Source organism: Heterodontus francisci, chromosome 18, assembly GCF_036365525.1.
Source record: "Heterodontus francisci isolate sHetFra1 chromosome 18, sHetFra1.hap1, whole genome shotgun sequence".
In the NCBI taxonomy this organism is placed as follows: Eukaryota; Metazoa; Chordata; class Chondrichthyes; order Heterodontiformes; family Heterodontidae; genus Heterodontus; species Heterodontus francisci.
The window spans coordinates 27,765,803-27,793,177 of record NC_090388.1 but is presented as its reverse complement, the minus strand read 5'-3'; the positions used below and the strand labels follow the sequence as shown (position 1 = coordinate 27,793,177).

Genomic DNA, 27,375 nt, shown 5'->3' with positions numbered 1-27,375 from the left:
CAACATCCTAGGGGCTACCATTGACCAGAAACTGAACTGGATTAGCCATATAAATACCATGGCTACAAGAGCAGGTCAGAGGCTAGGAATCCTTCAGCGAGTATCTCATCTCTTGACACCCCAAACCTGTTCACCATCTACAAGACACAAGTCAGAAGTGTGATGGAATACTCTCCACTTGCCTGGTTAGGTGCAGCTCCAACAACACTGAAGCAACTCGACACATCCGGACAAAACAGCACGCTTGATTGTCACCCAATCCACAAACATTCACTCCCTTCACCACCGATGCACAGTGGCAGTAGTGTGTACCATCTACAAGATGCACTGCAGCAACGCACCAAGGCTCCTTAGACAGCACCTTCCCAACCCGTGATCTCTACCAACTAGAGGGCCAAGGACAGCAAATGCATGGGAATACCACCACCTGCAAGTTCCCCTCCAAGTCATACACCATCCTGACTTGGAACTATATCGCCGTTCCTTCACTGTTGCTGGATCAAAATCCTGGAACTCCCTTCCTAACAGCACTGTGGGTGTACCTACCCCACATGGATTGCAGCGGTTCAAGAAGGCAGCTCACCACCACCTTCTCAAGCGTAATTAGGGATGGTAATTAGTAATTAAATGCCGGCCTAATCAGCGACGCCCATATCCCATGTATGAATTTAAAAAAATTTTATCAGAAAAATTCTTGTCTTAGGTTCATAGGCTATTCACACAATGAACTATTACATGAATAAAACTCGTACCACATTGTGCTGAGTGCGGTTAAATCAGAATGAAGGCACATATAAGGGTGTAGTTGTGGAGGATACTTAGATAAACAAGTTCTCTAATATATATTAGCACAGACTAAACTAGCCTTTAATACCTTTTGAGCACATCCATTACAAAACATTAGCCTGAAACAATTTCTGCTTCAATCAGGCTTCATTCAGAGGTAAGCAATCTTGCAGTCCTGCTTGACCTTAGCTTCCTAACTACAGCATCCAAGACTGCTTACTTTCACCTTTGGAATATTGCATGCCCACACTCCTATCTCTCTATCACAAGCTTATCTAGTGCTCCACAAACCTCTTCTACATGCTCATTAAATTTCAAGCTTCACTGGCTCCATGTACCACAAGTTGACTTTAAGTTCCTCATCCTCATTTCAAGTTCAACCATGGCCATACTCCTCCTATTGGAGTGACCCTCTTCAGCTCTGTTTCCTCTACTGCCTTTGATACTTGTTTGTTCTCCACTTCCTGTTCTCCACCACCAGAAGTCATTCTTTCAGTCACCATCCCCAATCGTTGGGAATTCTCTTCAAAAGACACTTCACCTCACTATCATCATTGCTCCCTGCCAGTCTTCAAAAGTATTCTAAAACTTATTTTCAACCATGAAATAGGTGGGCTTCTTCCCACCTTCCATGATGTTCCTCCTTTTCTTTTTCAGTGCACCAAAATGTTTTCTTTTACATAAGTAGCACTGCACAAATGTAAGTTGTTATTTTTGCCATCGTCACAATTATGCTTGTGGTACAAAGGGTCACTTTAAATACTTTAAAGTGCAAGCAATTATAGCATTTATTATGCAAGCTGTGTGAAGTTCCTGTTTATTCAGACCAGTAAGGGTTGTGTAGGTTAGAAGTCCCTAGTGTACAGAAAGCCTGTGCAACTGATGTTTAAAAGCAGTTTTAAGTGGAAGAACACATGGTTCCTCGGTTCTTGCATATGTGCTCCTTAAGATGTGCAGGTAGGGCAATTACGTAATTAGATTAAATAAGCATTACTTCCATAAACACAAATAGAATGACTGTAAGTACACATCCTATCTGGATGCCACATATTTTATGAGCTGACAGATTCTGGAGTTCAATAATTTATGCTCAAAGACTCAAGGTCTGCTGTTAAATGTTTAAGCAATGAACTGAGAAAAGTGTACCAGAGAACACACTATGTTTATTTAGTAAGTTGATTAGTGCACTTTGCACACCAACAGCTCTCCAGTTTCCGGCCTTAGAGCTGCTGCCAGGAAGTGCCGTCTTCATAAGATACCATCAGGTGCAGTGGATTTATGGACTTTTCAGCCTCTATAGGATAATGCTGATTGAAGATTGCATGCTTTGGAATTCATCGAATCAGCGTTCCTTTACTTCATTGGCCTATCTTCCATACATTTATCAATGAGAGAGTAAATTCATACTAACCAGCAAGTCTTCTGAAAAGCAAGAAAAAATCCAGCATTAACATTTTGTAGTGAAGTGTGTTAAAATGATTTCCTTAAATCAGTGCTGCACATTGGTACCTTGCATGTGTGCAAGTCTAATTATGGGTCTTATTTCAAAATTATATGTGTGTAAGATTATTTATCCTGCATTCCCAGTGATGTTCAAAAATTAACTGATTGAGCAGGAAAAACTATAACTATTCAGCTGGAGGCTGATAGTTTCATTAGCTCCAGGAGAAAAAGAAATGTTTTATAAAATTGGACCCAGGTTGGCAGTATATTCTTCGTGGAACCACTTTCCTCATCATTTCAACGGGAAGCATAGCTAGCAAACTTATGCTGATGTCATGAATGTCTCTTCATAAACAGTGAAAACATGTGATAAAACAATCCAGCTTTCTGTTTTTCAAATTACCTATTGTTAAAAGCAAAACATAGAGGCTGATTTTACAAAACGGTTGAGGCGGACTGTTAGCAGCCCATGCTGATAGAATCGGCCTTTTAATTTCTCTACCGAGTATAGTAGCATATTGGTTGTGTTACTGGACTAGTATTGAGAGACCTAGACAAAAGATTTGCTGACAAAAATTCAAATCCCACCATAGCAGCTGGGGAATTGAATTTCTATTAGTTAAATAAATAGAAGCTGGAATAAGAAGCGAGCGTCAATAATGATGACCATTAAACTACTGGACTGTTGTACTAACCCACCTGGTTCACTCATGTCCTTCAGGGAAGGAAATCTGCCACCCTTGCCCAGTCTGGCCTGTATGTTACTCCAGATCAACAGCAATGTATTTGATTCTTAACTGCCTTCTGAAATGGCCAAGCAAGCCACTTAGTTTTATTTAAGAAGGCAGGTAACTGCCACCATATCAAGGGAAAATAAAGATGGGCAATAAATGCTGGTCTTACCAGTGTTGCCTACATCCCATGAATGAATAAAAATGTAACAAAATCCTTGACTTTGCACAACAAATTTATAAAATGTATATCCTCATGGAAGACCCCCTCTCTGGTCTAAAGGTTCTTGTCTTTACTCTTGATATCAATGGCACACAACAACTTGGATACTTCTTCACTAAATGTGATACACCTTTATTAAATCTCTAAGCAATAGTACAAACTCACAATGACACTGGTTGCTTAGGAATCCCACGAGCTAGGGTCCATCTCAGGTGATCAGTCCTTCGACAGATCTCTAAGCACAACTTTGGAATGGCTGACCAGGCCACTCTACCGACTGCAGTAACAATATCCTTGAGGCTGTGACTTTTTACACCATCCTGATCCTGGCCCTTGGCATATAAGGCAATACCTTAAATCGGATCGTCCGATTGGGTTATTAATCCCACCCTGGCCATCCAGGACCACCCCCATGTGGTCATATCCTGTCCACAGCAGGGGGTAATTCTCCGGTTGCAGGCCAATAATGGACGTGATTACTGTATCTTAGGGCAGGAAGAAGGCCATTCACACATTCCTGAGTGGCCATTGTCTAGTTCAGTTTTTGTAGATGAAGTGTCTGTGGCAAATCCACCACCTCAGGGACATGCTGTGACATGTGTGTGTGTGTGTGTGTGTTTTAGTTAAAACTATCCCAGCAATAATGTCTTCGGTCAGAATTCTCCTTTCGTAGCTCACCATGAGACAACCTCTGCCCACAAGACTTCCCCACAACCAGTTTACATTCATTAATATGAAAGAAATGATTACATGGTCTACATGATTAAGCGTGATTAATACAATTAAGGTAAATAATGCATTGACTTACACTTAATCCAGTTAGTTTTCCTGGTAGTCATGGTTATTTTTCATTGTGAGTTGGAAAACATAGTTTCCCAGTTGGAGAAGCCATTATTTTCTATTTACACAAGGAATGCTGTGGTTTGCTGTATAAAGGTGGGATATTCCTCTCTAGAACATGTATTCTAATTTCTCTGTTTCTTACACTGTGGAATTAATATAACAAATTTTGCTGTGTTGTGTACAGACTTCTCCAATATGAGAGCCATGGGCTAGAATCTCAATCGTGTTTGAAAATGAACACGCAGGGTTACAGGTACCTGTTCACATGGGCACAGGTAACATGTGGAATTGGTGCTGGCTGCTCATTATACTGAGATAGGCATGTAGGCAGCATTACCCCTGCTGCTTATTGGCTGTGCATCTGACAGGAAATCAGGGAATCAGACATCTTTAATAGCACTTAAAGCAGTCTGCACCTCTTAAAGTGGTGATGCACTCTGACAGGAGACTGGAGGTAACGGGTTTGAAGGAGAAAATTGGCTGCAAGTGTTCTCCAATGCCACTTTGGTGGCCTTGGTTTAAGATGAGGGAGATCCTACTCCCCCGCACTGGGAACAGAAAGCACTCTGGACAATATCTCCAATGTCAGTGGCAAGAACTGCCTGAGGAGGTCAACGCAAGAAGTTTAACTCCTATGAATGCTGTAGTGCTGAAAAAGAGTTTAATGATGCTAACTGAGTTGTCATGGTAAGAATCCTACCTCTCACCTGAAGAACTCTCCTCTTATACCTGCACCCCACTATTCACATCACTCTCCTCGCTTTCTTTCACTCTGCTACAATCATTGCACAACACTTCACTCCACCACATTCTCCTCATACTCACGCACTCTGAACATTCTACTGTTATCACTATTGCAATCCTCACTTCCCCACACCTCATGCATTAGAGGCGGTGCTGGCTGGTTCACAAGATTGTTACCTGGAATGAGCTGGTTGCCTGGTTGTCTTATGAGGAAAGGTTAGACAGACTGGGCTTGTCTTCTCTGGAGTTTAGAAGAGTGAGGGGAGACTTATTTGAAGTTTATAAGATCCTGAATGGTCTAGACAAGGTGGGTGTGGAAAAGATGCTTCCTCTAATGGGTGAGTCCAGAACTAGGGGGCACTGTTTTAAAATTAGGGGTCACCCTTTTAGGACAGAGATGAGGAGAATTTTTTTTCTGTCAGAGGGTTGTGCGATTTTGGAACTCTGCCTCAGAAGGTGGTGAAGGCGGGGTCATTGAATATTTTTAAGGCAGAGGTAGATAGATTCTTGTTAGGCAAGGGAATCAGAGGTTATCGGGGGTGGACGGGAGTTTGGAATTCGAGACACAAACAGATCAGCCATGATCTTATTGAATGGTGGAGCAGGCTTGAGGGGCCGAATGGCCTACTTCTGCTCCTAATTTGTTTGTTTGTATGTTCATATAATTTATACACAACATCTGCATTATTTGACCATAACAGGCATGTTCTCCAAAACAGCTTATTTGGCTGTCATAACATGGCATCTTCTTTCTTGCAGGAGAAGGCTGCACACAACATAAGGCAGCAAGCAGTAAGCAGAGAAGTCAGATTCCAACTGCACACACTCTCCCCACTTCAGGAGGGCATTCTGAATATCATGGGCGGGGGTGAGTCATGGCCGTGAAGAGTGGCAACACTGGAGGATACATCGCACATGGTCTCTTCACATCTTATCCATTTTTCCTTACTTACTTATATCTCAAGTAGTCTGCCTAACAAACTGCAACTGATTTCAACAATCACTCATTTCTTCCTTTGTGAGGAGTTGTGCATAAGAAGTGTATTTTAACAAAGAGGCAATAGGGCACCGCTGTCACCAACTGTATGAGAACATCGGTCTCTCTCTGTGGCTCTGAAGGCGACCATCACCCTCAACTTCAGGCAGCCACAGGCAGTCTGGCTACAGTACAGGCAGGCATTCCTCGTGGGACCTCCTGCAGATCACAGCTGCATCCCAATAGAGGTGATGTCAGATGTAACTGGTCCATGAGCCTGAGCCTCCCTGATGCACCTTACCACATCAGGGCTTAATGTAGACTTTGTTTGCTAGATGGCTATGGACACAAGATGGATGTAATGCCTGACATTTAATGGCTCTGGCAACATCCACCCTGGTCCATCATCATCCAGTAGGTCCCTGACTCTGCTCTTCTCCAGCCTCGTATTTGCCCATTCACTCTCAATTCCTCTACCACCGCACACCACCCCACCCCGCCCCCCCCCACCCCCCACCCAGAACTTGTCACAAATCAATGATGTCAATCCTCTCCAGTGGAAAGCCCAAGATTGACCTGCATTGGCTGCTAGTACAGCAATGTTCCTAGATTAAAATCCTCATACTTGTGTTCCACTCCCTCCATGACTTTGCCCCTCTCTATCTGCAACCTCCTCCGGACCTATAACCTTTGAGAACACTGCACTCCTCCAATTCTGACTTCTTTTACAACCCGTAATTTACATTGCCCCTCCACTGGTGGCCATGCTTTCAGTTGTCTTGGCCCTAAGCTTTGGAATTCTCTTCCTAAACCTCTCCTTAACTCTATCTCTCTCTTCTTCTTTACTCACAAAATCACAGAATCATAGAAGTGCTACAGCACAGAAGGAGGCCATTCAGCCCATCGTGTCTGCATCAACTCTCTGAGTGAGCAATTCACCTAGTGCTACTCCCCCACCTTCTCCCCGTAACCTTGCACATTCTTCCTTTTCATATAACAGTCTAATTACCTTTTGAATGCCTTCATTGAACTTGCCTGTGCCACACTCTCAGGCAGTGCATTTCAGATCCTAACCGCTCGCTGCATGAAAAAGTTTTTCCGTATGTCACCTTTGTTTTTGTTGCCAATTAATTTAAATCTGTGCCCTCTCATTCTTGATCCTTTCACAAATGGGAACAGTTTCTCCCTATCTACTCTGTCTAGACCCCTCATGATTCTGAATACCTCTATCAAATCTCCTCTCAGCCTTCTCTTCTCCAAGGGAAACAGTCCCAAATTCTCCAATCTAACTTCAGAACAGAAGTTCCTCATCCCTGGAACTATTCTCGTGAATCTTTTCTGCATTCTCTCCAATGCCTTTACATCTTTCTTAAAGTGTGGTGCCCAGAACTGGATACAATATTCCAGCTGAGGCTTGTACAAGTTCAACATAACATCCTTGCTCTTGTACTCTATGCCGCTATTAATAAAGTCTAGGATACTGCGTGCTTCATTAATAGCTCTCTCAACCTGTCCTGCCACCTTCAATAACTTATGCACATGTACACCCAGTCGTCTCTGCTCCTGCACCCCTTTAGAACTGTACCCTTTATTTTATATTGTCTCTCCATGTTCTTCCTACCAAAATTAATCACTTCACATTCCTCTGCATTGAAATTCATCTGCCACTTGTCTGCCCATTCCACCAATCTGTCTATACCCTTTTGAAGTTCTACACTATCCTCCTCACAGTTCACAATGCTTCCAAGTTTCGTATCATCCGCAAATTTTGGAATTGTGCTCTGTATACCAAGGTGTAAGATACTCCTTAATGCCTACTTCTTTGATAAAGCTTTTAGTCATCTGTCCTAATACCTCCTTTGTGGCTTGGTGTCAAATGTTGTCTGATAACATTTCTGTGAAGCAACTATATAAATGCATGTTGTTGTTGTAGTATTTGGGCATCCATCCCAATACCACTAGATACTTGGAATAGAAGGTGTTGCACAGTAATAGCTACAAACTCCTAAGCCGCTTTACAAACAGATGAGGGGCTTGTGTATTTTGTGGTGCATAAGAAGCTATTCTTTACATGCGTAGTGCCAGAGGTTGCAGCAGCTTCCACATAGAAACATAGAAAAACATTAAAAAATAGAAGCAGGAGTAGGCCATTCCGCCCTTCGAGCCTGCTCCGTCATTCAATACAATCATGGCTGATCATCCAAACTCAGTAACCTGTTCCCGCTTTCTGCCCATATCCCTTGATCCCATTAGCCCTAAGAACTATATCTAACTCTTTCTTGAATATATTTAACAATTTGGCCTCAACTGCTTTCCGTGGTAGAGAATTCCACAGGTTCACCAATCTCTGGGTGAAGAAATCTCTCCTCATCTCAGTCCTAAATGGCTTACCCCTTATCCTTAGACTGTGATCCCTGGTCCTGGACTCCCCCGCCATTGGGAACATCCTTCCTGCATCTAGTCTGTCCAGTTCTGTTAGAATTTTGTAGGTTTCTATGAGATCTCCTCTCATTCTTCTAAACTCCAGCAAATACAAGCTTAATTGACCCAATCTCTCTTCATACGTCACTCCTGCCATCCCAGGAATCAGTCTGGTGAACCTTCGCTGCACTCCCTCCATAGCAAGAACATCCTTCCTCAGATCAGGAGACCAAAACTGCACATAATACACCAGATGTGGTCTCACCAAGGCCTTGTATAATTGCAGAAGACATCCTTGCTCCTGTACTCAAATCCTCTCGTTATGAAGGCCAACATACCATTTGCCTTCTTAATTGCCTGCTGTACCTGCATGCTTACTTTCAGCGACTCACTGAACATCCCCCTTTCCCAATCTATCGCCATTCAGATAATAATCTGCCTTTCTGTTTTTGCCACCAAATTGGATAACCTCACATTTATCCACATTATACTGCATCTGCCATGCATTTGCCCACTCACTCAACCTGTCCAAATCACACTGGAGCTTCTCTGCATCCTCCTCACAACTCACACTCCCATTCAGCTTTGTGTCGTCTGCAAACTTGAACATATTACATTTAATTCCCTCATCTATATCATTAATATATATTGTGAATGGCTGGGGCCCAAGCACTGATCGCTGCGGTACCCCACTTGGAAAAAGACCCGTTTATTCCGAATGTTTTATCCTTTAGGTTGGTGCGAGCAGGTTGGATGGTCACCTGGTCAGTCTGTTCCTGGGCCTGGCAAAACTTGCCATCCACCGGGTCCAGTATGCACAAGATCATTGAGAATGGGATGCTCTGATTTACCGGTTTTCCTTGGCCTCATACGCATCATAGCGAATGTGGCACTGAATCATGTGATGCCTAAAGAATCTCTTCAAGCTTTTCAGGACTGATGGACACTGCAAGATACATGGACTGAATTTTTAGGCCCAGCTGGGGGCGGGTGCAGAATTTCATGCCATTGACCAGCGGGCTGGTTCCCCAACATTATCCTGCTCCTTCGACCATTTTCTCAGCGGCAGGTTCAGAGGCAGCAAGGCTACCCGCCTTTAAGCGCCATGTAGCCAAGGTTAGTGAAAGGCCTGTTGAGGCCGATTGTCAGAAGCTGACTGGAATTTACCAGTCGGCCTCCAGGCACCCCGAGGCATTGGGGAACAGTGGGCTGGATTTCGTGCTGGAGGCGGGGCTCCCGTCGCTGGGACGAAAAGGCGGGGGAAAGCCTGCCTCTGCCTTTTTGTGCCCCCCGGAGTGATCCTCTGGTCTTTTTCAATCAACATTTCGGGATTTGGGATCCTGTCCCTTTAAAGACAAGGATCTTACCTCAAGAGCTGCCGGCCAATCAGATGGCCGGTAGTTCAGCAGTATCAGCAATGCCACCGGGAACAGTGACCACCACCCGTACTGGACCCAGGCCAGTGCTGGAATGCCGGACTAGAGGTAGGTGAGGTGGGGTCATCGGGGCCAGTTTGAAAAGCCCCAGTGATGGTGAGGGGGGTTGTTGGTGGATGGTTGTGCAGTCCAGGGAGAGGGAGGAGGCCCTGCTGAGTAAAGTTGTTCCCGGTGGGGGTCCTTTGTGTGCCATAAATAGCCCATGGAGGAAGGACCCCTCCCACCCCAAGCTCACAGGGAGGTTGTCTTGTGATAAAAAGGGGACCTCCCCATGTAGCCGAGGCATCCCCTCTGCTGCTGGTAAGATCCCAGCCGTACTGGGAAGAGACCCTTAACTGGCCGTTAATAGGCCATTTAAGGGCCTCAATTAGCCTCTGGGTGGGAAGGCCGTCATTGGCCTATCCCACCTGCCGGGAAGATCACTTGGCAACGGGGAGGTGACGGGCCCTCTGCCCCCCGCTTCGCCAGCCACCTGTCACTATACTCCGTGCACCCCCACCTCCGACCCCGCCTCACAATGCCACACAAGATCCCGGCCAGTGTAGCTGCCTGGAAGCAGCCTTCCAGTGGCAGACCAGTAGGGTAGTACTCCAGGCAGGCTTTGAGGCCCTCCCCACCTGCCCAGCTTCAGCTGCAGCCGTAGGCCGCCCTATGGAGGGATTTCCCCTCCACAATGGTGGCCTGTCTGCTGAGTCTATTTTTTATATCAAACTTTAAAAAGTTGGAGAGAGAGCACCTCAAAATGGCGGCACCCTCTCTTTTACTTACCTGAAAAGACAGTATGCTGCTTCTTCAATGCTGCTCCTATTGGCGCCCCAGCTTTGAGGGACTGCCGAGTCTGCCCTCTGGCCACTAAGTGGCCAATTTGGGGAAAATCACAGCCAGGTGACTGTTCCCCACATAGTGCGGGTTTTTGACCCCCATTTGAACCTGACGTTGGGGTTGTGAAACCCTTGGGAAAAATCCTGCCTATGTTGATCTATTGATGATGGGAATAATAAAATCTAATTTGACATTGGTTTTTAGTTGGTTACAACCAGTTATTTTGTTGGGCATTTTTTGTGGCATTGCAACACCCAATGTCACTTCAGTGGTTCACTCAAAATAGGCAACCAAAGCCCAAACCTGGTTATTGGAACACTTCTGGCCCTAAAAGGTTCATTTTGTTTCTCATGCATCCTTTTAAGAGCCATGAAACCTTGGTCCGATAACTAGGAATTCTGCATGTTGCAAGTAGCCTTTACCTGTGTGTTCTGACTTCCTCACTGCACAACTGTGTTGTTGCTTGTTAGAAGGTCTGGTGAATAAATAACTTGTTAACTGTTTTACAATTATAACGATGAGCATCACTGATTTACCATTTTCTGCTGGGCAGGATTATTAAATTTGTGGGGCACAAATCCAACCTGGTATGCCCACCAGTTTGAGTGACATGTGATGCTCATAAACAGAAACAGGTGAAAGTTAATAATTCTTTCCAAAAGCAGGAAAATATGGGCCTGTATCTCAATATCTTTTGTAGCCCTTAGGGTTTTTCCAATTAGAATGTCATTTAGTTCATCTGAGATTGTGACCATATGCTTGCATGTGGGATTGATTCCTCAGGCAGCTTTTTGCTTCAGTCTTTCCAGCCAGTTGTAATCCTTACCAATATGGCGGCATTGCAATACTTTCATAAAGATTCTTTCTGTTTCAGATTAGTTTACCACATGTCTGCAGAGGATGTTTGGCTGCTGAGAGTGAGTAGGAGAGAGTTTTTTGTGAATGTGAAAAATTATAATGAGGCTAATTCATTACATTTCTTCATAGGAGCAGAGCTGTGAACATCATATACAATTTCTAAGCGTGAGATTTTAATGACAAGACCCATATCAAAAAATGTACTTAAAAGTGGTAAACTGCAGAGATGGTTGGGTGGCACTAATATGTTCTTTCTCGTTCCTCTATGGCCCGACCTGTCTTTTTTTTCTCTCTTTTTACTCTTTCTTCGCAACCCACATGAGGTCACATAATTTAAATGACTAGAATACACCCTCTCTGCACATTAGCCCAAGTGCTGATGATGGGGACGAATAGCCAAAAGTTTTAAAGTGTGTGGGCACTTAAAGGTACATTTTTCCTCTTCACCACCTGAACAATGGCCTGCTTGTTGTAAATAAAATAGTTTCATTTCTATAGCACCCTTCACAACCTCAGGATGTTCCCGTAGTCATTGTTGTAATGCAAGAAACATGGTAGCCAATTTGTGCACAGCAAGCTCCCACAAACAGAAAGGTGATAACAACCAGGTAATCTGTTTTAGTGATCTTGATTGTGTGCCAGAATACCAGGGATAACTCCCCTGCTCTTTTTCAAAATAGTGCTGTGGGATCTTATATATCTCCCTTAGTGGACATCGGATCCAAAAGACTGCACCTCTGACAGTGCAGCACTCACTCAGTAATGCACTGGAGCATCAACCTTCTGGCTCAGAGGCAAGAGTGCTACCCACTGTGTTGCAGCTGACATGTTGTCGAACTTAACTGCTTTTCATTCCATTGAAAACATTACTGCTTCAAATCTGCATTCGGACAAAAAAAATCTCCCAGACTTCAGAAAGTCTGAAATAATTTTTTAAGTATTTGTCAGCTTTTCCAAAGCTGGGATGGGATGCGAAAGAAGAATAAGGTGAGATGAAAAGTAAATCAAACATACGACCACACAAAGAGCTGAATTTAGCGTGGTCAATTGGAGCGGGAATGGTGGTGTAAGTGTCCATCCGGATATCTGACGTTGTAACATCGGCTCCAGATTTAGTCAGCGGAGGGAAAGCACTAACAGGACTGCAATTTAAATTGACGAGCACTTAGTTGTAATACATTTGCATCTAATTCATCGTGATTCAACGGGGGCACTTGCAATTAAGTGAGTGACGGGCAGCCCTCACGTGCCTTCAGATTGCCGGCCATTGAAAGCTGGTGGCACCGAGGCGAGGCTTCAATGCCGTGGCGGGTAGGCAGCCATGAGCAGCACTGCAGAGGGGAAGGGGGCGGGGGGGATTGCAGAGAATATTGTCGGCCTGCAGTGCTGTGCGCTCTGCATGGGCGGCTGAGTCGTGGGTGCACTGCAAGGAGGGTTGTGGTCTTCCTGGGAGTGCGAGCTGAGCAGGGCCTCGGGTGGTGTGCAACTTTGCGGGGTGGGGGGCTTGGTCCAAACTGTTGGGTGAGATGGTCAGGTGCCCATACTGCTGGATGAGAGGGTTGGTTATCAGCAAGGGTGGGCACTGAAGTCCATCGGGGAGTCTGCTGGGAGAAGTAGGAAAGGCACAGTTGCCAAGGCAGGGACGCCTCTGCATTGACAGCGCTTTGCAGGCCCACTGGGCACCTGGCATGGGTGTCATACACCCTGACCTTTTGGACCCCCGTGGTGCGATGCAGTGCCTCCGAGGGAGGGCAGGCCAGGAGGCAGGTGCACCTGCCCGTGAAGCTCCATGACAAGAGCAGCAGCAGCCGGCCATCCCAAGAATGGCCAACCTGTGCCAGAGTGTGTCCCAGACTCAAATCAGCTACTTCCAAATGTCCGTGTTCCATTGTCAGCAAAGACTACAGCTCTTCAGGGAGGCCGTCACCAATTTTTGTGACCTATGGGATTTGGGGGTCACCCTATGTCAGTGGCCCCACAATGGCACTAAACTTTTATGCATAAAGATCATTCCAAGGATCCATCAGGGACATGTGTGGGTTCTCCAAGGCAGCAATCCACTGCTGCATCAAGGAGGTGACCAATGCCCTGTTCAAGAGGGCTGGCTACGATGTGCACTACTGGACTGACCCTGACAGTCAGGCAGAGTGGGCCATCAGATTTGGGGCCATCACTAAACGCCCTGAAGTGCAAGATGTGATAGATCGCATGTATGTGGCCATCGAGACTCCAACGGATCAGCCAGCCGCCCATCAACAGGAAGTGCTTCCATTCCACCAACGTGCAACTGGTCTGTGGCCAACAAAAGCATTTCCTGCAGGTGTGTGCCCACTTCCCAGGAAGCAGCCAGGATGCCTCCATGCTTCGAAAGTCCCAGGTGCCACAGCTTTTCCGGCCCCCCACTTGTCTTTCGGGATGGACTCTCAGGGACAAAGGCTACCTAGTGAAGACAGGGCTAATTACATCTGTGAGGAACCCTTGCAACGCAGCAGAGGAGAGTTACACCACCTGCCATGGCTCCACCCGATCAACCATCGGGCAGGCCATTGGGCTGCTGAAGATGATATTCTGCTGCCTTGATCGATTTGGGGGAGCCCTATAGTATGCCCCAGCGAGGGTTTTGTTGTGATCTGCTGTGCTCTGCACAATCTAACACTGCAGGGTGGGGAGGCTTGCATAACGGGAACATGAGATAATCTCAGACTTACCCGCTTCCAGCCACCATGATGTTCTCTCAGAGTAAAGACTATAAAGGCTCACCTCAATGCACGCAGTCTGTCACCTCCTTTCTAATTGTGTTTTGTGCTTAGCGCCCAGCTTAACCACATGTTCTGGCCTGTGGGAGATCCTATTCAAACGAGGGCTGTGCCGACATGGCATCTATTAAAGGGGGAAGGGGGAAGTCAGCAGCTCACAATTAATGCATGATAGAATAATCACTTTTTAGTTTTTTTTTAGTTTTTAGAGATACAGCACTGAAACAGGCCCTTCGGCCCAACGGGTCTGTGCTGACCATCAACCACCCATTTATACTAATCCTACACTAATTCCATATTCCTACCACATCCCCACCTGTCCCTATATTTCCCTACCACTTACCTATACTAGGGGCAATTGCTAATGGCCAATTTACCTATCAACCTGCAAGTCTTTGGCATGTGGGAGGAAACCGGAGCACCCGGTTTTACACAATGAAGATTAATTGCACAAACAAAATAACTTTATATGATGCAGCAGATGTTAAATTTCAACACCTGTGAACTCCCAAGTGTCTCTAGGTTGTTTTCTTGATACATTTTCAAGTGTTTCTCTGAGGTGTGATCCCAGTGACAGCAGCTGGGCTGGAAGCAGGCTGCTGATCAGGCTGCCCTTGGCCTGTAATGGCTTCTGCAGCCGTCCTCTGGATACCTGAGGCCTGGAGGGCCCCAACTGCCTGAAGGTTTCCTGCACAGGTGCCGGACTTTCCTCAGGCATCGCGGATACTGGAGCTGGGCTCACTGGCGGAGACCCTGTCCACACTCAGAATGTCCTGAGGGGAGCCCCCAGCTGTGGAAGTCAGCCTCTCCTCCTCCCTTTCAAGGCTCACTTGAACTTCCCTGCTCACCAGGGAAGGACATGGAGCTGAAGAAGTCTCCAGGCTCCTGTTCCTTCTTTAGCCTTCCCACCGCTACGTTGAGCTCATAGCCAAGGCGATGGTGTGAAGGTCTGCGCACTTTGTGGAATCTGGCTGTCCGTGAGGGTCGCCAACCTCTCGATGGAGGAAGCCGGAAGCCATGCACTCACTTGCCTGAGATATAACATCACTCATGACATGGATGGACTCCTCCATCGTCCACTCATGGCTGTGCATTGTCTCTGGCATCTCTGCCAGATGTTGCCTTACCTCTCTCTGCAACTCCAGCATGCCCTGTGCTGTCGCAACCAGAGACTTGTCATCTGCCTGGGGCTCAGCATTGACCTGGCCACCCACATTCCTCCAACTGTCAGGGGTCTCAGCTGTCTCAGCCTCAGCCAGCTGCCCGAGCGCATGTGGAGTGCTCTCACCAGCTTGTGACCCTGATTCTACAGCTGAGCAGTGAGTCACTGAGGTGAAAGTATCTGCGATGATGGAAGGTATATGAGAGTCATGGGATGGTGCATCCTTTGGGTGCTCCTCCTCCTCAGAGGTTAACCACTGTCCTGCTTCCAGTTGAGATTCCTGCGAATGCCGACCTGCATGAGAGAACACAAATGTGTGGGTTAGGCTGTGCAGATCTCATCATGCCCACCATACGTGATGTGGGTCTCCAGAAGTGAACTGTATGTTGATAGATGAAAATCCTCACTCTCTTGCGTGGAGACTCCTGTCTTTCCATCTGATATGGAGTGGCTTCCCTGGGTCCCTGCCAATTCTAATGCCTTCTCCTCGGTTGTGAAGAGAGGCTGAAGATCTGGAATGCCTCGGTGGTGGGCAAATTATTAGAATCAATTCTGAGAGATAGGATAAACTGTCACTTAGAAAGGCACGGATTAATCACGGTTAGTCAACATGGATTTGTTAAGGGAAGGCTGTGCCTTACTAACTTAATTGAATTTTTTGAGGAAGTAACAAGGACGATTGATGAGGGTAGTGCAGTAGATGTTGTCTACATGGATTTTAGTAAGGCAACTGACAAGGTCCCACATGGCAGATTGGTCTTGGGAATGTGGTGAGTTGGATCCAAAATTGGCTCAGTGACAGGAAACAAAGGGTAATGGTCGACTAATGTTTTTGCAAATGGAAAGCAGTTTCCAGTGGCATTCCACAGGGCTCAGTGTTGGGTCCCTTGCTGTCTGTTTAACATAGATAAGTGTGAGGTTATCCATTTTGGTCGGAAGAATGGAAAGGCAAATTGTTATCTAAATGGAGAGAAACTTCAGAGTGCTTCGGTGCAGAGGGATCTAGGTGTCCTCGTGCATGAATCGCAGAAAGCTAGAATGCAGGTACAGCAGGTAATAAGGAAGGCAAATGGAATTTTGGCATTTATTGCAAAAGGAATAGAATATATAAGTATGGAAGTGTTGCTGCAACTATACAATGCATTTGTGAGACCGCACCTGAAGTATTGCGTACAGTTTTGGTCCCCTTAATTGAGGAGGAGTGTAGTTGCACTGGAGGCAGTTCAGAGGAGGTTCACTAGATTGATTCCAGAGATGAGGGGGTTTGTCTTATGAAGAGAGATTGAGCAGTTTAGGCCTTTACTCTCTAGAGTTTGGAAGAATGAGAGGAGATCTAATCGAGGTATATAAGATGACTAAGGGGATTGACAAAGTAGACGTAGAGAGGATGTTTCCTCTTGTGGGGCAATCTAGAACGAGAGGTCATAGTTTTAGGATAAGGGGTAGCAGATTTAAAACAGAGATGAGAAGAAATTACTTCTCTCAAAGGGTCGTGAGTCTGTGGAATTCACTACCCCAGGGTGCGGTGGATGCCGCGACATTGAATAATTTAAGGAGGAGATAGACAGATTTTTAATTAGTAATAGGTTGAAGGGTTATTAAGAACGGGCAGGAAAGTGGAGTTGAGGCAAAGATGAGATCAGCCATGATCGTATTGAATGGCAAGGTTGGCTCGAGGGGTTGAATTGCCTACTCCTGCTCCTAGTTCTTATGTTCTTATGTTCTTGTGGTATATATTAATGATTTGGACTTAAATGTGGGAGGTATGATTGAGAAATTTGCAAATGACACAAAAATTGGCCATGTAGTTGAGAGTGAAGAGGATAGCTGTAGACTCCAGAATGCTATCAATGGTTTGGTTGAGTGGGTAGAAAAGTGGCAAATGGATTTCAATCCAGAGAAGTGTGAGGTAATGCATTTGGGTAGGGCAAACAAAGCAAGCGAATACACTATAAATGGGAGAATATTGAGAGGGGTAGAGGAAGTGAGAGACCTTGGAGTGCATGTCCACAGGTCCTTGAAGGTGGCAGGACAGGTAGATAAAGTGGTGAAGAAGGCATATGGAATGCTTTCCTTTATTGGCAGAGGTATAGAATACAAAAGCAGGGATGTAATGCTGGAACTGTATCAAATGCTGGTTAGCCCACAGCTGGAGTATTGCATACAGTTCTGGTCACCACATTACAGAAAGAACATAATTGCTCTGGAGAAAGTACAGAGGAGATTTACAAGAATGTTGCCAGGTCTTGAAAATTGCAGCTATGAGGAAAGATTGAATAGGCTAGGGTTGTTTTTCTTAGAACAGAGGAGGCTGAGGAGTGTATTACTTGTGCTATTCATCTTCAGGAGTCAAGAGAACCATTGATGTGACCTTCCTTTCCATCAAGACCATGGGAACATCTTGGGATGGATCTTTTTGAACACAGTGGTAAAACATTCTTGATTGTATTAGACAATTACTCAAGATGGATAGAAGTCAAGCAACTGCAGGGTCATTCTTCTGAAGCAGTAATTACATCATTGAAGGAGAGATTGGCAACACATGGAATTCCAGACCATGTAATCTCAGACAATGGATTGCAGTTTGTCAACAAAATCTTTAAAGAGTTCACTTTCATATGGATTTGTTCATACCACCAGCTGACCAAGATATACTCAAGCCAACGGTGAAGCTTAAAGATGAGTGCCTACAGTAAAAGCATTGCTGAAGAAGAATGAGGTCATCCAACTTGCACTTCTGAGCTATGGTTCAACTCCAGTCCAAAATGGTCGCGTGCCATATGAATTACTAATGGAAAGAAGACTAAAAACCCAGCTACCTTCTCTCGCTCATGCCACAAGTACAAGTTGAGGACTTAGACAAAGTGAGGGAGAGAGAGGAGAGAGATCACTCCAATCAGAGGTGAAACCATAACAAATGTCACAAGATTCGAAACCTGTCAGACATCCAACCAGGAGAGCCAGTTTGGATACGAGACCAAAATCGGTACAGAGAAGAGGTTGAACAGACACTGTAACCAAGGTCCTACCTTATCCAAATAGAGCATGATATGGTGAGACAAAATGGGTGTGTGTGCTGGTGGCTATAAGCTGCTTCCTATCCAGGGAAATCGGTAATCTCCAAAATCTAATGGACCAGAGATGCTGCATTTATCCACCGATCCAGAAGACAACCTGAATGATGAACCTGAGTCATCTAACAATTCCACTCTTGCACAGCAGAGTCAGAAAGACCACTCAGAGGACTCAAAACCTCAATCCCCTTCAAAGGAAAAGAGGACATGTGAAATCACCACAGTGATTGTCCATGTAAAAATGGAAGTCAGAGACCTGTGAGGAGATGTAGTATAATGAGGTATACTGGACATTAGGTTGTTCCTGGGTTAATATGCTAATCATACTGCATACCTCATGGCAGGAAGTGATGTAACACCATGCGTGTGAATCCTTCGTGCAGTCTCTTGGAAGATGTAAGCTATAGCAGTAAGATGTGTTTTAATAAAGCTCCCGTTTCTTTTAACCCATCGGACTCTTTAGATATTCTGTACTAGACTAACAGTACACAGAATATTACAGGACTGACTAGATTGCTCTGTGGAGAAGCAGCATGGACTCGATGGGCTGAATGGCCTCCTTCAATGCTGTAAATGACTCTGTCTCTATGACCAAGAGTAATATGGAGAATGTTTGTGGGTAACTTCAAGCTGACTTTATGTCTTGTCAGGGGATGCAATTGTTGTCGGGTGTGACAAGAGACTAGGGAAAACCACTTGGTGCAATTAGTAAAATTATTTAGATTATGGAGGACTAATGATATGATTCAGGGGGCACAAGGTAATGAAATAATCTGTCCAGATACTAGAGGAATGTGAATCAGGAAGCTGGGTTGAATGATGCTTGGATCTGGAGTGAAGAGTGCGGAGTTATGCTTGCTGGTGTGCTAAGGCAGGGTTGCTCACATGAGGAATCCATTTGGGGAGGTACTAGTTTTTCAGACTCTATGAACTACCAGTGGTAGTTTTTTGCCAGAGCTATCAAAATAGTCTAGACAGGTAAATAAACTACTGGAAATAAAACATCACTCTGTAACCCACACAAGCGATATAATATAGCTTTTTACAATGGCTTTCAACCAACCAGAATCAACTTTTTTACCTAGCCATAATCAAATACATTTCATACAACCCATGTGCACATTCCAGCTAGAATTTATGACTTGTGCTTTATGGCTTCTGTCAGCCAGCACCAGAGCTGTGACATCAAAACTGCATACGTAGGGATAACACATGTTCAATAATACAAATGCAACCAAGCAAAAATATGGACTTCCCTAAGTAGCTACAAGGCAATGTTTAATTATGTACATGCTTCATATCGGAGTTCAAAATTGCAGTTTAAATGAAATGGGATGCATGAAAGGGAGAAGGGGAATTATGGTATGTTATAAATTTATATCTGATGTTCAATCAGATGCTATGCATGGTACAAGTCAACATCACAATCTTTATAGAAGGTTGCATCTCTTTATTTACAATTTCAAAGGACTGAGACATGAAATTAGGTAATTTAATAACACAGCATAAATAAAACACATTGAGAAAATTAACTTAAGAGTTCTTCATAAAAGCGAAATGCCGTCTATAACAGATTCCAAGCAAGCTAAATTTCCATAGCCTCACCATCAAACATCCCTTAAAAAAATGAGAGTGTGAGAAATTGTATATGCAATTAGTGTTTATGATATTACCGGGAGAATTGGTTAGGAGCAGGGATTGAGCCTAAAGGTGGGAACTGAATGTTGAAATGTACTGTAAATCTGTAAGAGTATCCTGATCAAATGGTTATGTCAATTAATTGCCATTAATCACCAAGCTATCGCCACCATTATTCCTCAGGTCTGGCCAACATTCTTCCCTCATCAACACCATTTGATGCCCAGGCAATAAGCTGTCACTATAGAAACTGTGTGAACTTCCTTCCCATTGATTGAACCTGGCGGTTTCTATAATGGCTGGCCATTCGCCAGTTTACGGCCCACCAAAAATAAATTTACTAGACATTCATCCAATTGCTGTTCATAGAAGCTTGCTGTGTGCAAATTGACTTTGATTTTTGCAGACATAATACTCATTCCACTTCAAAATAATTTATTGTATGTGAGGCACTTAGGTTCACCTCTGACAGAAGTAATAAGGTACCATATAATGTGAGGTTTACATTTTCACAATAGGTCTTTAATTTTTAAATTTTTATGGGAACTGGACAGGGTGTCTTGCAGGTGGCTGATCCACTACTGCTTGTTTGACACCTTTGCCAAAGTTGAAAATATAACCGCACGCCTCCCCACCCCCAACACCCTGTATGGTGTTTACTTTCCACTTAAAACTGGGAATCATGGCAGCAGATTCTGTCTCTGAGAACTCTTGCAGGTCAAGCCCAGTAGTATGTGGACTTATGGCTGGATTTTCATTCAGGGGTCAGGAACCACGCCATTGATTTCACTTAACGGCACAGTGGCGCAGTGGTTAGCACCGCAGCCTCACTGCTCCAGCAACCTGGGTTCAATTCTGGGTACTGCCTGTGTGGAGTTTGCAAGTTCTCCCTGTGTCTGTGTGGGTTTCCTCTGGGTGCTCCGGTTTCCTCCCACAGCCAAAAGACTTGCAGTTTGATAAGTTAATTGACCATTATAAATTGCCCCTAGTAGGTGGTAGTGGAATATAGGCACAGGTGAGGATGTGGTAGGAATATGGGATTAGTGTAGGATTAGTATAAATGGGTGGTTAATGGTCGGCACAGACTCGGTGGGCCGAAGGGCCTGTTTCAGTGCTGTATCAACTGCTTGGCTGGGGGCAACCTTCTATGGCACAGGGCCTCTGTTATTTGCAGGTACCTGACTCTTGGGTGGTAGACCCAATGTCCTGGGTAGCGCGTTCTTCCCCTTGCAACCCCCCACTGTGTTCCTCTGGCCTTCTCCTGTCTAGGAGGATGCATCTGTGCAAGCTCATCCAGCCTGCTTTGTTCAATATCAGAGTAACCTGTTCCCATGTCAACTGCTTCAGCTGGTGCTTGTTCGTTCAGCAGGCCTTCTGCCAACCCCAGATGCCCAAGTGATGCCAGCGGCCTCATGTCCCTCTCCAGATTCCTATTGCTCACCACTCACAAATACAAGTCTTTCAGCTCCAGCGAAGGCTACTCTGTGCTACTGTTTGAGCAGCTGAGCTTTATTTTGCACTTCTGCAATATGTTAAAAATCTCTTCCAACAGCCCTCATCGCCCCCCACCCCCAGCAGTGTTCATGGCTTCTACAGCCTGCCGTGTTCCAGACATGTGTTTTCCCCATGCCCTCCTATTGAATATCGCAAACTGCTCCTGACAAGCCTTTTCATGAGCTCCTCAATGAGCTCCACGTCACTGAATTGGAGGCGCTGCCCACTCCCGACGTCCCTTTCAAAATCAATTCATGTTCCAGAGACGAAGGGACCCAGTGCCGCCCTCCAGTCGGATTTTCAAATTGCGCCAGCATCCACTCCCGCCCCCATCAGCAATTGAAAATCCAGCCCTTAATGTCCTCCTTGATTCTGCACTGACCTTTGAACCCCACATCCTCAGCACCAGCAGGTCCACATATTTTCACCTTCACAATATTGTCCCCGACCTCACCCTCTCTGAGGTTGAAACATTTATCTTTAGATGTCAGCCTTAACTTACCTTTCATTCAGAAGATTGTGGGTTCAGCTCCCATTCCAGAAACTTTGAGCTCACAATTTAGGCTGACAATTCGGTACAGTGCTGAGACTATGTTGCACTGTTGGAGATGCCATCTTATAGCTGAGATTTAAAGCAATGCCTAGTCTGCTTTCTCATTTGGTGATAATGCAGGGTATCCCTCCTTTTCGCGTGGGGGCCATATTACAATTTTTGTCTTACATGTGGGTGCTGATGAGACAAGTCCGGAAAGATGAAGGCATTAAAATTTTATCTTACTATTAATCAAAACAACAACAAATGTGCATTTTTATGAAGAAGCTTTAAATTAGAAGATTCATTTATTGACTTACTTTCTCATCACTATGTTGGTCACTGATTTCATCAGCTACCTGGCAATTGTTTCCTTGCACAAGTGGTCAGTGTTTGTCTGCACATTTGTTGTAGTGATGTGGAGTATTCCAGATAGATGTCCATCTGTCAGAAGTGATCGTGATCACTCTCTCTCCCTCTCTCTCTCTGACTCTCTCCCTCTGACTCTCTCTCTCTCTCTGATTCTCTCTATCCCTGTGCCCCCTCCTCTCTGTGTTGTTCCCCCCCACATGTGTTCCCCCCTCTCTGTGTCATCCTCACTCTCTCTGCCCCTCTTTCTCTCTCTTCCCTTCTCTCTCTCTCTTTCTCTGTCTCCCACTCTCTGCTCCCCCCTCTCTCTGTTCCCACTTCTCTCTGTTCCCTCTCTCTCTCTTCTCTCCTCTCTCTCTCTTCCCCCTCTCTCTGTTCTGCCCTCTCTCTGTCTCCTCCCCCGCTCACTCTCTCTGTTCCCCCCTCTCTGTTCTCCTCTCTCTCTGTTCCCCCCCCTCCCCACCCCTCTTCTGAAATACATCCCCGGGCCGGATGGCAATCTTTGGCAGGCTGGATCCTGGCCCGCGAGCCATATATTTGGCAAACTTGCTGTAAAAAACCCATATCACAATTTGAAGAAGAGCTGGAGAGTTCTTCCAGTGTCCTCAATCAACATCACAAAAAAAGAATGATCTGGTTATTACCTCAGTGTTTGTGGGACCTTGCTGTGTGCTAAACTGACTGCCGTTTTGCCCAACATTACAATGGAGATTTCAAAACTACTTAATTGGCTGTTAATTGCTTTGGGATGTCGTGAGGTCATGAAATGTGCTGTATAAATGCAAGCCTTTCTTAATCTACATCTCCAAAACATCCAGGCTTGATTACTCCAATAATCTCCTTGCCAGATGACAGTTTTATGTTTTGTAAATTGCAACTCATCTAAAACTCTGTTCTCACATCCTATGTTGTAGTAAGTTCAATATCCCTATTTTCCTGTGATCACTAAATTTCATAAGGTCCTTCTCCTTGTCTTCGCCTCCATGGCCTCATTTTTTTTTTATTATTCATTTATGGGATGTGGGCATAGCTGGCTAGACCAGCATTTATTGCCCATCCCTAATTGCCTTTGAGAAGGTGGTGTTGAGCTGCCTTCTTGAACTGTTACAGTCCATGTGGGGTAGGTACACCCACAGTGCTGTTAGGAAGGGAGTTTCAGGATTTTGACCCAGCAACAGTGAAGGAACGGCGATAAGGTTCCAAGTCAGGATGGTGTGTGGCTTGGAGGGGAACTTGCAGGTGGTGGTGTTCCCATGCATTTGTTGCCCTTGTCCTTCTAGTTGGTAGAGGTCGCAGGTTTGGAAGGTGCTGTCTAAGGAGCCTTGGTGCATTGCTGCAGTGCATCCTGTAGATGGTACACACTGCTGCCACTGTGCATCAGTGGTGGAGGGAGTGAATGTTTGTGGATGGGGTGCCAATCAAGTGGGCTGCTTTGTCCTGGATAGTGTTGAGCTTCTTGAGTGTTGTTGGAGCACCCATCCAGGCAAGTGGAGAGTATTCCATCACACTCCTGACTTGTGCCTTGTAGATGGTGGACAGGCTTTGGGGAGCCAGGAGGTGAGATACTCACCGCAGAGTTCCTAGCCTTCATAGCCTCATCCCTTAAGCGGGTCTTATGATCATACATGTACAGTTCCCTCTTCACATTCTGGTCTGCTTCTATCCATTCCCCTCACTCCACACCCCATTCATTTCGCATTACTCCACTTTTGGCTGCTTTGGCCCCACACTCTGGGACATTCTAGTTAAAGGCGCTTTCTTTTGCCTGCAACAGATGTCACACAGTTCTTTCAACATGGAGTATAACGACAGGTCTATATTTGGATTTTAAAATTGGTAGTCTTTCAGATGAAACTTTACTGCGAATTCCAGAAAATACAATCAGTCAAGAGAGAGTCAATCTTAAAGCAAAGACGTCTTAGATTGGAAGTAAAGAAAAGGAATTTTGCTACCTCCAGCATTACAAATGTTCCCTTTAAAGGATTTTTCTTTCTCCTTCGGCAATCAATAAAGCCTGTAGCTCATTGTAGAATTTCTGCTGAGAGAATTTTCTTCCTTCAAAGCAAAATGTTTGGCTGGTCTCCCAGTTTAAACTGGTTTTAGCTGGTTTTTGCACACAGTTAAAAGTTACAGCGTACCGTGCTGTGGCCTAGGAGACAGATGCAGTGGGCACACTGTGCCTCTTAGTTTTTAAAGGCACACTGTTTTAAACAAAGGAGGGAAAAAAATAGTTCCGTGACATTAGGCATTCAGACAAGTCCTTCACATCCTGTCCAATGTACAAATCAAGAATTCTGGCCTACTTCTTTCAGATGACTTAATACCACTGAGCAGCTTCTATCTTAATACTAATTAGTTGAAAAACATGTAAAGCTAAAGTCAAAAGAAAATGCCATATAATATAGAAGTTTTTTAATTTGAAGCAGAATTGAGCTCATACATTATCAATCTAACAGTTTAGTTCCACCTGAGAGTCTAGTGCAGATGAATATCCTATATAATGTTTAGATTGTGAGATGTTATTCTATAAAATATTGTGTTATTGACATCTACTCAACAGCAAAAACAACTTGTATTTGCATAGTGCCTTTAATGTAATAGACATTCCGAGGCATTTCACAGAGGCATTACAAAAAGAAATATGACACTGAGTAAGTACAGAAGGAGATCTATGGGCAGATGGCAAAAACTTGGTCAACAAGGTAGGTTTTAAGGAGTGCCTGACTGGAGGAAATCAAAGTAGAGAGGCAAAGAGCTTTAGGGAGACAACTTCAGAGCTTAGGGCCTTGGCAGCTGAAGGCACAGCCACGAATGTTGGAGCAATTAAAATTGGGATGCTCAAGAGGCCAGAATTAGAGGAGCACTGATATCTCCAAGTATCGTGGGGCTGGAGGAGATTACGGAGATAGGAAGGGGCAAGATCATGGAGATATTTGAAAACAAGGATGAGAATTTTAAAATGGAGGCATTGTTTAACTGGGAGCCATGTAGATCAGTGAGCACAGAAGTAATGGGTGAATGGGACTTGATGCGAGTTAGGACATGGGCAGCAGAGTTTATACATCTATTGCCCTTGAATTCATTTCAAATAACATTTACAAAAAAAGATTTTCTAAGAAATATTACTATTGGGTGGCTAGCAGAAATGTTCTAACCATGGGAGCTAAAAGAATATTACCAGTGGCTATTGAAGCTGAGTTATTACAAAATGTTAGAGGGAATTAGTTCAACACCTTAATGAGAGAAATTATAAAAGGATATGAGAATAAAACAGAGATGTAATTTGAATCGATAGCTCCAATGTGGAACTATGCTGACACATATATAATGAGCTGATTGGTCTCCATCTGTGCTGAAATTTAACTGAATATTCAATATAACTAAGAGAATGGGAAGGGAGTACAAAACACATACATTTACAGAATGATATGAATATAATAAAGCTGTTATCTTGTTATAATTTTCATTCTGATGTAGATATACTGCTGTACTCTTCAGGTGGTTAAAACAATCCTACACTTTCAGACATCTGTCATCTTGGTGCAATATTTAACAAAGGTAACAAAATAATGTTTAAATATTAAATAAGTTCCACATTGTTCCTTATCTTAAATGAGGGGTTACTTACTTTTGTTAATATGGTGATGATTGAATGGTGAAATTAACAAAGCCCTTCTATGTGCAAGTGAAATGAAATCTCTCCACAGGACCTTGATGGACTTCACACCATGTTAGATCGATGCGCAGTTGTGTTTACATTGCTCTGCAGTGGAACTCTGGGTCCAAAGGATTTAGAACATCACCATACCCTCATTCCCTCATCGTCAGTAGCAGCAGACAGCAAATGAAGGCAAGCTCTTTCTTTTCATTGACCTTATTCCACTTTCAATGTAAAGTGAAACCCCTGGGAGATGGAGCAACGATCCGCATCAGTTTTAATCTGGCTTTTATATTTCATCATTGTTTAGGGAAAACTCCTGGTTTTGAACAACTTATATTGAATGCACACCTCTAATCTGTTATTTCCAGGAATAAATAATTAGAATAATTTTATCTGTAAGTTTTCCATTCAGATGGAACAAACATTCATTACTTTGTGGATATCATTGATGCTGTTTTACTGCCAGATCAAGGTATCATAGGTCTCGCTACTGAATGAAATAGATAAAAATCGAAGGTTTCTGTGCATCTTATATTTTATTTGTGTTTTTTTATTTCCGTTGATTTGCAGATTGCCATCGATGCATGGAAAAATGATCCACTTTTTGATCGCTACTGATGTATACACAATCTACATTTTAATTTCCTGGAAGTAGAAGGCAATGTGAAAATGATGACTATTGATTTCTCAAACAATTGATGACTGATGTCAGGTAGTGGAACCATTAGAGCGGCATAAATAAATATCTGAAATAGCTTCAGAATCCAGATCTAATTCATACATTGGCCCCTTTCTGATTGTTTGAATACATACATACAAATTGGATAAAGCCAGCACAATTTTTATGTGCACGTGTAGTGGTTTGAGTGGTGGAATCTGAAATTTGGAATCAGATTTTCAAAAATTGCACATTATTATTTATCCCTGGGCCTTTCACTTTCAGTGGCCTAAGTGTTAGTTTTGAGAAAAATGTTGTTCATTAGATTCCCAGACCTTTTTGCAATCAAAACACATATGTGGTATTTTCAACTTTGTAATTGTCTTGCATATAAATCTAAGCCAGGTGCTATGTTTGGAGACTTCCTGTAGCAGCTTCACCAAGGTTATGCACTTATCCACAGTAAATACCATTGCAATTATTAGATTCTTTGGATGGCAGATTATGAAGTACACAATACAGCAGTTCTTCTGGTCTGCTATTTTGAAAGGTGTCTCTGGTAGCAGGTAACTGGAGGATGCTGAAATTTAGGAAATATACTTTGCTTGTCTATACCTCCACTATTAGAAGAAGTTGATGGAATCCATATAATGGAAGGTACAATATTTTGAAAGAACAATGTTATCTATGATTCTGTTGGTTTTGGAGAAAGGGACATTGTGGGAAGCAGTCAAGATTCTTCCCAGTG

At 44.2% G+C, this 27,375-nt stretch overlaps 1 long non-coding RNA gene across 1 annotated transcript; it reads left to right on the top strand.

The window, feature by feature from the left end:
* Window positions 1-1,648: 1,648 nt before the first annotated feature.
* On the top strand, window positions 1,649-26,675 carry LOC137379828 (uncharacterized). Its single transcript, XR_010976924.1, has 3 exons — window positions 1,649-1,743; window positions 26,016-26,158; window positions 26,540-26,675. It is a non-coding gene; the product is annotated as an uncharacterized lncRNA (long non-coding RNA).
* The last annotated feature ends 700 nt before the right edge of the window (window positions 26,676-27,375 follow it).